This window comes from Oncorhynchus nerka, linkage group LG6 (genome assembly GCF_034236695.1).
Source record: "Oncorhynchus nerka isolate Pitt River linkage group LG6, Oner_Uvic_2.0, whole genome shotgun sequence".
Classification (NCBI taxonomy): Eukaryota; Metazoa; Chordata; class Actinopteri; order Salmoniformes; family Salmonidae; genus Oncorhynchus; species Oncorhynchus nerka.
Genome location: NC_088401.1, coordinates 45,904,567 through 45,914,701, shown reverse-complemented (window position 1 = coordinate 45,914,701; position 10,135 = coordinate 45,904,567). Strand labels below are relative to the sequence as shown.

At 46.8% G+C, this 10,135-nt stretch overlaps 1 long non-coding RNA gene across 1 annotated transcript; it reads left to right on the top strand.

Annotated features, from left to right (window-relative positions):
• Positions 1–1,880: 1,880 nt before the first annotated feature.
• Positions 1,881–5,547, top strand: LOC135572106 (uncharacterized). The gene is made up of 2 exons (XR_010464019.1): positions 1,881–2,024; positions 4,922–5,547. It is a non-coding gene; the product is annotated as an uncharacterized LOC135572106 (long non-coding RNA).
• The last annotated feature ends 4,588 nt before the right edge of the window (positions 5,548–10,135 follow it).

The following is a 10,135-nucleotide window of genomic DNA, read 5'->3' as shown; positions in this document are numbered from 1 at the left end:
CAACTTCTTGTATTTTTGTTCCATCTCCTCGCCAACATCCAGGATGGCAGCCTGGTGGTCAGCATGGTCTTTTCTAACTTTGTCACTCGTCCCTTTGTGACTTTCTGGTGTTCGGGGAGTTTATTGAAAAGCAAATCAATTTTGCTGAGGTGTTCAGAAAGTGTCGCTTAGATTTTTGTTATAACCTTGTCCATCTCCATTTTTAACCATGCTAGTCCTTCTTCCGAGCTAGCATCTGCTGAAGCCGTCAGAGGGGGGGGATTTATTGGGCATCTTTTGTTTTGGCGATAAAATATTTTAACTTCCAACTCAAAATGTAAAAATGTAAAAAATGTTTGAAAGTTCAAAGACGCTATGCAGACGCCTCTTGTTAGAGCTTCACCATTGCTGGATGCCCAGGGAAGGTGTTCTTAATGTTTTGTATACTCAGTGTATTTGACAAAACATTAGCAATAACATTTTTCGATATAATTATAGTGTTAAATACATGTGAAAATATATTCTAAAATACTTTTTTTAATGTATTTTGGAAAGTATTTTGAAATACATTAAACACATTTTACAATGCATTTTGCATATATTCTAATATACATTTTACTTACATTTATATACTGTATATACATTTTAAAAACATTCCATAATATACAGTGCCTTGCGAAAGTATTCGGCCCCCTTGAACTTTGCGACCTTTTGCCACATTTCAGGCTTCATGTCACGACTTCCGCCGAGGTTGGCTCTCCTGCCCGTTCAGGCGGTGCTAGGCGGTCGTCGTCACCGTCCTACTAGCCACTACCGATCCCTTTTCGTGTATCTGTTGGTTTTGTCTGATTGGTTTCACCTGTGTGTTGTTTAGTTTATTAGTGTCTGTATATATAGTAGGTTGTCCCGCCCTTGTTTTGTGCGGGATTGTTTATTTGTCATCTATGTCTGTCGGTGTATCTTGTGTTCTTATTCTCCGGTTCGTCTTTTATCCTGTGTTGGATTGTTCACCCTGTGTTATTGGGTTGACCGTGTTTCTTGTTCACCGGAGAATAAACTTTCATATCGCTATCTGCTCTCTGCGCCTGATTCCACCCACCTTGATTAGACATGACAGAATCCCGCACCACCCAGGGAATCAGCAGGAGCAGCAGCGTCTCCTCTCCTCGATGGAGGAGAGGGTCCTCCATCAGACCAGCGTGATTCACCAGATTGGTTCTGCTATGGACCAAATGATGGAAAGAATGGATCGATGGGGGAGGAGTGGCCTCCCCACCTCATCTCTAGCAACCCCTTCTCCAGCACCTCCTGTTTCTGCGACCACATCTGGCTCCGCGGCTCTTTGGCTGACACTCCCACGGGAGTATGACGGATCGGCAGCTGGGTGCCAGGGTTTCCTCCTTCAACTGGAACTATACCTGGCTACCGTGCATCCTGCTCCCTCTGGAGAGGAGAGTGTGTGCGCCCTAGTCTCCTGCTTGACTGGGCAAGCCCCCGAGTGGGCCAATGCAGTGTGGAATGGTCCGGACTCGGCTAAGGATAATTACCCAGAGTTCACCCGCCGATTCCGAGCTGTTTTTGACCATCCACCCGAGGGTCGGGCGGCGGGTGAACGGCTGTTCCACCTGCGTCAGGAGACGAGGAGCGTACAGGATTTTGCTTTAGAGTTTAGGACTTTGGCAGCAGGAGCAGGATGGAACAACAGGGCCTTGATTGATCATTTTAGATGTATTCTCAGGGAGGACGTCCGCAGGGAGCTGGCATGTCGGGACACCACATTCACACTGGCTGGACTTATCGATCTGGCTATCCGTCTCGACAACCTGCTGGCTGCTCACGGGCGTTCGGATCAGGTCCTGTCGTTTCCTATCCCCAGCCCCCCTGTTCCTATCCCTATGGAATTAGGAGGTACGGCTTCGAGGGGGACCGGAGGAGAAGTGTGCTCCTGCACCAGTTGTGGTCGACGAGGGCACACGTCCGACCGGTGCTGGAGGAACTCGTCTAGGAGTCGGGAGGATAGGCGGAACACTGCTCGATCACCCCAGGTGAGTAAGCACCAAACTCATTCAGAGCTTCCTGTCGGTCATGTGTTTGTATTGATTTCTTTCCCTGGGTTTTCCCCATCTCTACAGCTTAAGGCGCTAGTCGATTCAGGCGCAGCTGGGAATTTTATGGATCGTGGGCTTGCGTTAAGGCTAGGGATTCCCCTGGTGTCGTTAGATCAACCTTTCCCCGTGCACTCCTTAGATAGCCGACCATTAGGGTCAGGAGAAATTAGGGAGGCTACGGTGCCGCTGGACATGGTAACGCAGGGTGATCATAAGGAGCAGATTAGCCTGTTCCTTATAGATTCACCTGCGTTTCCAGTGGTGTTGGGGGTTCCCTGGTTAGCTCAACACAACCCGGTGATTTCCTGGCGACAGGGGGCTCTTAAGGGGTGGTCAGAGGAGTGTTCAGGTAGGTGTATAGGAGTTGCCGTTGGTGCGACTACGGTGGAGAGTCCAGACCAAGTTTCCACCGTGCGCCTTCCCTCTGAATATACCGATTTGGCTATCGCCTTTAGTAAAGGGAAGGCGACCCAATTACCCCCTCATCGTCGAGAGGACTGCGCGATAAACCTTATGGAAAACGCTGCACTTCCTAGGAGTCACATGTATCCATTGTCCCAGGAGGAGACAGTTGCGATGGAAACATATGTTTCTGAATCGCTGGGACAGGGGTACATTCAGCCCTCCATATCACCCGTCTCCTCAAGTTTCTTTTTTGTGAAGAAGAAGGATGGAGGTCTGCGTCCGTGTATTGATTATAGAGGTCTAAATTCCATCACAGTGGGGTTTAGTTACCCACTACCTCTCATCGCTACGGCAATGGAATCATTTCACGGGGCGCGCTTCTTCACAAAACTGGACCTGAGGAGCACGTATAATCTGGTACGTATCCGGGGAGGAGATGAGTGGAAAACTGCATTTAGTACTACTTCTGGTCATTATGAGTACTGCGTCATGCCTTACGGGTTGAAGAATGCTCCAGCCGTTTTCCAATCCTTCGTAGAGGAGATTCTCCGAGACCTGCTCGGGCAGGGAGTGGTAGTGTACATTGATGACATCTTGATCTATTCTGCCACACGCGCGGAGCATGTGTCTCTGGTGCGTAAGGTACTTGGGCGACTACTGGAGCATGACCTGTATTGCAAGGCGGAGAAATTTGAGTTTTTCAAACAGTCCGTTTCCTTCCTGGGGTATCGTATTTCCACCTCCGGGGTGGTGATGGAGGATGATCGCGTTACAGCCGTGCGTAATTGGCCGACTCCGACCACGGTGAAAGAAGTGCAGCGGTTTTTAGGGTTTGCCCATTACTACCGGAGGTTTATCCGGGGTTTTGGTCAGGTGGCTGCTCCCATCACCTCACTGCTGAAGGGAGGACCGGTGCGCCGTGCTGTCCCAACGCCCGGGCGTGCCATCCAAGCTCCGCCCATGTGCTTTCTTTTCGAGCAAGCTCAACCCAGCGGAGCGAATCTATGATGTGGGGGACCGGGAGTTGTTAGCTGTAGTCAAGGCTCTGAAGGTGTGGAGACATTGGCTTGAGGGGGCTAAATACCCTTTTCTCATCTGGACTGACCATCGTAATCTCGAGTACATCCGGGCAGCAAAGAGACTAAATCCACGTCAGGCTAGATGGGCCATGTTTTTCACCAGGTTCCAGTTTACCCTCACATATCGGCCAGGCTCCCAAAACACCAAAGCTGACGCACTGTCTCACCTCTATGATACCGAGGGACGGTCAGTTGAGCCAACTCCCATCATTCCACCGTCATGTCTCGTGGCACCGGTGGTATGGGAGGTGGACGCTGAGATAGAGAGGGCCTCACGGTCAGAGCCGGCTCCTCCTAACTGTCCAGTAGGGACCAAGTACGTGCCGAGGGTGGTCCGGGACAAGCTGATTAGGTGGGCTCATACTCTTCCCTCCTCGGGTCATCCTGGTATCAAGAGGACAGTGCAGAGTCTGAGAGGGAGATACTGGTGGCCCACACTGGCTAAAGACGTGAGATTTTATGTCTCCTCCTGCTCAGTGTGTGCCGAGAGCAAGGCACCTGCCTAGAGGGAAATTACAACCCCTCCCCGTTCCACAACGGCCGTGGACACACTTATCGGTGGATTTTCTTACCAACCTTCCCCCGTCCCAGGGAAGTACTACGATCCTGGTCGTTGTGGATCGGTTTTCTAAGTCCTGTCGCCTCATTCCGTTGCCCGGTCTCCCTACGGCCCTGCAGACTGCTGAGGCTTTGTTTACCCATGTCTTCCGGCACTATGGGGTGCCTGAGGACATCGTCTCTGATCGGGGTCCCCAATTCACGTCCAGAGTATGGAGGGCGTTTATGGAGAGACTGGGGGTCTCGGTTAGCTTAACCTCAGGTTTTCACCCCGAGAGTAATGGGCAGGTGGAGCGCGTAAACCAGGATGTGGGCAGGTTTCTGCGGTCCTATTGTCGGGACCGGCCTGGTGAGTGGGCAAGGTATGTTCCATGGGCCGAATTAGCCCAGAACTCTTTACGCCACTCCTCTACTAACTTGTCTCCTTTTGAGTGTGTGTTAGGTTACCAGCCGGTCCTGGCTCCATGGCATCAGAGTCAGACCGAGGCTCCTGCGGAGTTAGGAATGGGTACAGTGCTCCAAGGACACCTGGAAAGCCGTTCAGGACTCATTACGGTTAGCGGGAGAACGGCAGAAGAGGAGCGCTGACCAGCACCGCAGTGAGACCCCCGTGTTTGCACCGGGGGACAGGCTCTCGACCCGAAACCTGTCCCTCCGCCTGCCCTGTCGGAAGCTGGGGCCGCAGTGTGTGGGGCCGTTCAAAGTCCTGAGGAGAATAAACGAGGTGTGTTACAGGTTACAACTTCATAGTTATTACCGTATTAACCCCTCGTTTCATGTGTCTCTCCTCAGGCCGGTGGTGGCTGGTCCCCTGCAAGAAGGTGAGGTGCCTGAGGTCCCTCCGCCCCCTCTGGACATCGAGGGGTCCCCGGCGTACACAGTTCGAGTCATTCTGGATTCGAGACGCCGGGTGGGGGCCTACAGTACCTCGTGGACTGGGAGGGGTACGGCCCGGAGGACCCTTCTCTCCTGATAGAATTCCACCGCCTCCACCCGGATCGCCCAGCACCTCGTCCTCCGGATCGTCCTCGAGGACGGTGGCGGCGCGCTGCAGGAGCCGCGCGTCAGGGGGGGGTACTGTCACGACTTCCGCCGAGGTTGGCTCTCCTGCCCGTTCAGGCGGTGCTCGGCGGTCGTCGTCACCGTCCTACTAGCCACTACCGATCCCTTTTCGTGTATCTGTTGGTTTTGTCTGATTGGTTTCACCTGTGTGTTGTTTAGTTTATTAGTGTCTGTATATATAGTAGGTTGTCCCGCCCTTGTTTTGTGCGGGATTGTTTATTTGTCATCTATGTCTGTCGGTGTATCTTGTGTTCTTATTCTCCGGTTCGTCTTTTATCCTGTGTTGGATTGTTCACCCTGTGTTATTGGGTTGACCGTGTTTCTTGTTCACCGGAGAATAAACTTTCATATCGCTATCTGCTCTCTGCGCCTGATTCCACCCACCTTGATTAGACGTGACACTTCAAACATAAAGATATAAAACTGTATTTTTTTGTGAAGAATCAACAACAAGTGGGACACAATCATGAAGTGAAATGACATTTATTGGATATTTCAAACTTTTTTAACAAATCAAAAACTGAAAAATTGGACGTGCAAAATTATTCAGCCCCTTTACTTTCAGTGCAGCAAACTCTCTCCAGAAGTTCAGTGAGGATCTCTGAATGATCCAATGTTGACCTAAATGACTAATGATGATAAATACAATCCATCTGTGTGTAATCAAGTCTCCGTATAAATGCACCTGCACTGTGATAGTCTCAGAGGTCCGTTAAAAGCGCAGAGAACATCATGAAGAACAAGGAACACACCAGGCAGGTCTGATATACTGTTGTGAAGAAGTTTAAAGCCGGATTTGGATACAAAAAGATTTCTCAAGCTTTAAACATCCCAAGGAGCACTGTGCAAGCGATAATATTGAAATGGAAGGAGTATCAGACCACTGCAAATCTACCAAGACCTGGCCGTCCCTCTAAACTTTCAGCTCATACAAGGAGAAGACTGATCAGAGATGCAGCCAAGAGGCCCATGATCACTCTGGATGAACTGCAGAGATCTACAGCTGAGGTAGAAGAGTCTGTCCTTAGGACAACAATCAGTCGTATATTGTACAAATCTGGCCTTTATGGAAGAGTGGCAAGAAGAAAGCCATTTCTTAAAGATATCCATAAAAAGTGTTGTTTAAAGTTTGCCACAAGCCACCTGGGAGACACACCAAACATGTGGAAGAAGGTGCTCTGGTCAGATGAAACCAAAATTGAACTTTTTGGCAACAATGCAAAACGTTATGTTTGGCGTAAAAGCAACACAGCTCATCACCCTGAACACACCATCCCACTGTCAAACATGGTGGTGGCAGCATCATGGTTTGGGCCTGCTTTTCTTCAGCAGGGACAGGGAAGATGGTTAAAATTGATGGGAAGATGGATGGAGCCAAATACAGGACCATTCTGGAAGAAAACCTGATGGAGTCTGCAAAAGACCTGACACTGGGACGGAGATTTGTCTTCCAACAAGACAATGATCCAAAACATAAAGCAAAATCTACAATGGAATGGTTCAAAAATAAACATATCCAGGTGTTAGAATGGCCAAGTCAAAGTCCAGACCTGAATCCAATCGAGAATCTGTGGAAAGAACTGAAAACTGCTGTTCACAAATGCTCTCCATCCAACCTCACTGAGCTCGAGCTGTTTTGCAAGGAGGAATGGGAAAAAATTTCAGTCTCTCGATGTGCAAAACTGATAGAGACATACCCCAAGCGACTTACAGCTGTAATCGCAGCAAAAGGTGGCGCTACAAAGTATTAACTTAAGGGGGCTGAATAATTTTGCACGCCCAATTTTTCAGTTTTTGATTTGTTAAAAAAGTTTGAAATATCCAATAAATGTCGTTCCACTTCATGATTGTGTCCCACTTGTTGTTGATTCTTCACAAAAAAATACAGTTTTATATCTTTATGTTTGAAGCCTGAAATGTGGCAAAAGGTCGCAAAGTTCAAGGGGGCCGAATACTTTCGCAAGGCACTGTATATTGGAATGTATTGAAAATGTGTTAAATAAATCAAATGTTATACATTATTTGGCCAATTTTAAATATTTCAAATGTATGCTAAAAAGAAAAGTGTTTTAAATGTTTTAAATAATCTGTATGGCTCCCAGCCATCGAGAGCAGGAAACAGACAGAGAGAGGTGTCTTGAAAGAGAGCCCCTCTAATCAGCTCTGAGGGTCCTTTAGCCTGCCAGAGAGAGAAAGGGGGGGAGAGAGAGAGCCTTTGGCTGCTCCACTTAGTTGAAACTAGGGTTATGGCTAGAGTTAAGGTTGAGCCGGGGTGTGGACATGAAACTATGGTTAGAGCACGGATGATGGGTCTGGTCCACGGGGTTCACTGTGCTTCCCGTGTCTCATAACAAAAGGGTCAATTAATCAATCAATGAATTAACTGATCAGCACACTCACTTTAACATCACCTCATGTCACCTGTCTGGGGAGAAACAGTATATGCTTCATTTAATCATATCAATGAAAGTGCATAGTACTGTAGCCCCAAAATGAAGTACGCGTATGCGTACAAAATGTTGTAGAACACTAAACAAAACCACCAACTCTCTATATACAACCACGACAAGAAAAACAAACATATTCAAATTAAGATAGTGAAACATAATGTTTCAACCTGCCTAAAGACTTCAGATCTGTAGTTGGGTGGGGGTGTAGACTAGAGTGGATCAAGGAGTCTGTCTACTGCATGGGGGTGTAGACTGGATCAGTGAGGAGGTCTGCTGGTGCACAGAGTCACATTAGAGGGCAGGCGGCAGGTTTGATTTGTCAGCAGATAAATGATGGCTCCACATCTGGAACAGTTTGGCAAATAAATAACGGCTGATGGCTCGTACATCATCAGCTTCCCTCCAATCTGCCAGGGGAAAGAGAAAATAAATTCTTATTATAACCTTGGGTAGCCCAACAGATATTTTCAAATAAGGCGGCTGTGATTTCTTGGGGGGGAGAAAGCTGTTCTTTGTCAAGTACCAGGCGTAATAAAAGCCAGACTATTGCCACATCCGAGAGTGGGGCTGCCTGTGTGCATTGATCTATGATGACTGAGGCTGCTCCTGACAGACAGACACACTGTCACTGGCCCACATGGAAATATTTCCTGCTGACATGCACTGACAAGCTGTGCCTCAGCAGGGCTGCTCCACACGTCAGCCAGGAGAACACTCACAATCCGATTGGGCAAACGCCATCATTGGGGAATTATTTCTCAAATGGCCTTTTAATGAAAATAATTGGAATCCAGAAGTGAACAACAGGGCCAATTTCAGGGCTCTCCAAATTGTAAATTGCTCGCTGCTGCTTTTCATTATGATGAGGATAGTAGTAGTTTATGAAATTTATGTCAGAGAATATCTCTACTAAATATACAATATACTGAAGGAAATCCTTAACCTAAAATTAGTCTGTCCACAACTGTTTAGATGGCATTTCATCAGCACAATAAAATAAACTATATATCTATAGAGAGAGAGAGAGATTTAAAAAACTTTCTATCTAACCAGTACTGAATATTACATTTTCTCTGGACCATGACTGGCTGTCAAATAAAGCTGGGCCAGAGGCCACATGTGTTGAGTGTCAGAGGGAGCCAACCTCATGAAGTCTGTGTCTATCAGAATAACAGGTCTTTGTTACCAAACCTCCTGGTAATCCCATGAAGGCAGAGTAAGGAATGACCCACTAGGCACAGATGTCAGTTCAGCATCTAGTTTTGATTTATATTTTGTTGAGATGTCAACTAACGTGAACTCAATGTGAAATCAACAACAATTGAGATTTCCACGTTGATCAGACGTCATCAACGTCATCAGATCGATTTTTGTTGTTGAAATTATTCAACCAGTTTTTGCCTAGTGGGGAGGAATAATTTTGGTAAACTGTCATTACCAGGTCTTGGAGAAGCAAGAAGAAAATAGGATTATTTCGTCTGATCTGCATGTAAAACCAAAGAATGTGAATGAAATGTTTAATCAAAAAACCTTTCAGCAGGAGATCATCATAAAGGCAGAGGAATAATCTGACAGATAAATGCTCACTGATTCATGCTTTCACATCTATCAAGATTACATCATGTTTTAATGACTTATTTCACATGACTGAGCAGGTGAATGACAGTTTGAGCTTTATGGTGAATGGTGGAGTTGGGATGAGAGATTTACCGCCTAGATTTATACACACTGGGGAGGCAGGGTAGCCTAGTGGTTAGAGCGTTGGACTAGTAACCGGAAGGTTGCGAGTTCAAACCCCCGAGCTGACAAGGTACAAATCTGTCGCTCTGCCCCTGAACAGGCAGTTAACCCACCAGGCCATCATTGAAAATAAGAATGTGTTCTTAACTGACTTGCCTGGTTAAATAAAGGTAAAAAAAAAAAAACATATTTACGTACATGGGCATAGTCTCTTCCCACATGAGTGGCAAAGCAAGCCTACTGTTGATATAATTTGATTTTTCGGGAGAGATACTGTTCAAACGAGCTCTTTTAGACAAAGACAAAGCCACGTGGATAGAGAATGCCTTAACAATCAGACTGATTGCCTGGCTATGAACTGCATGTGAAACCAAGATGTAATAAATGAATTGGAGCCGTCTGTGCATCTAAAGCAGGTGGAATCTAACAAGCAAGCCAATTACAGAGCAGTGCAATGTGATGTGCTGTGCTGTTCTCACCAGGCACGGAGTTTAATCAAGAATCATTCAATTAAGTGCTAAACATACTCAAGTCAGCACTGCTGTGCTGTAAATGAATGTGAATAGGAAATCTCACATCCCTGCATTTTAATAAATGAAGAGATTGAGGAAAACAATATTTTTAAATGACCACTTTGAAAATATATTGTCAGTGAGTGGAAGTGGATTTTCCTTAATGTTATCTGTTAAATGCTTTTAATCAACACACAATCTGTGTTTACGATTCCATGGAGGTATCTAGAACATATATTCTG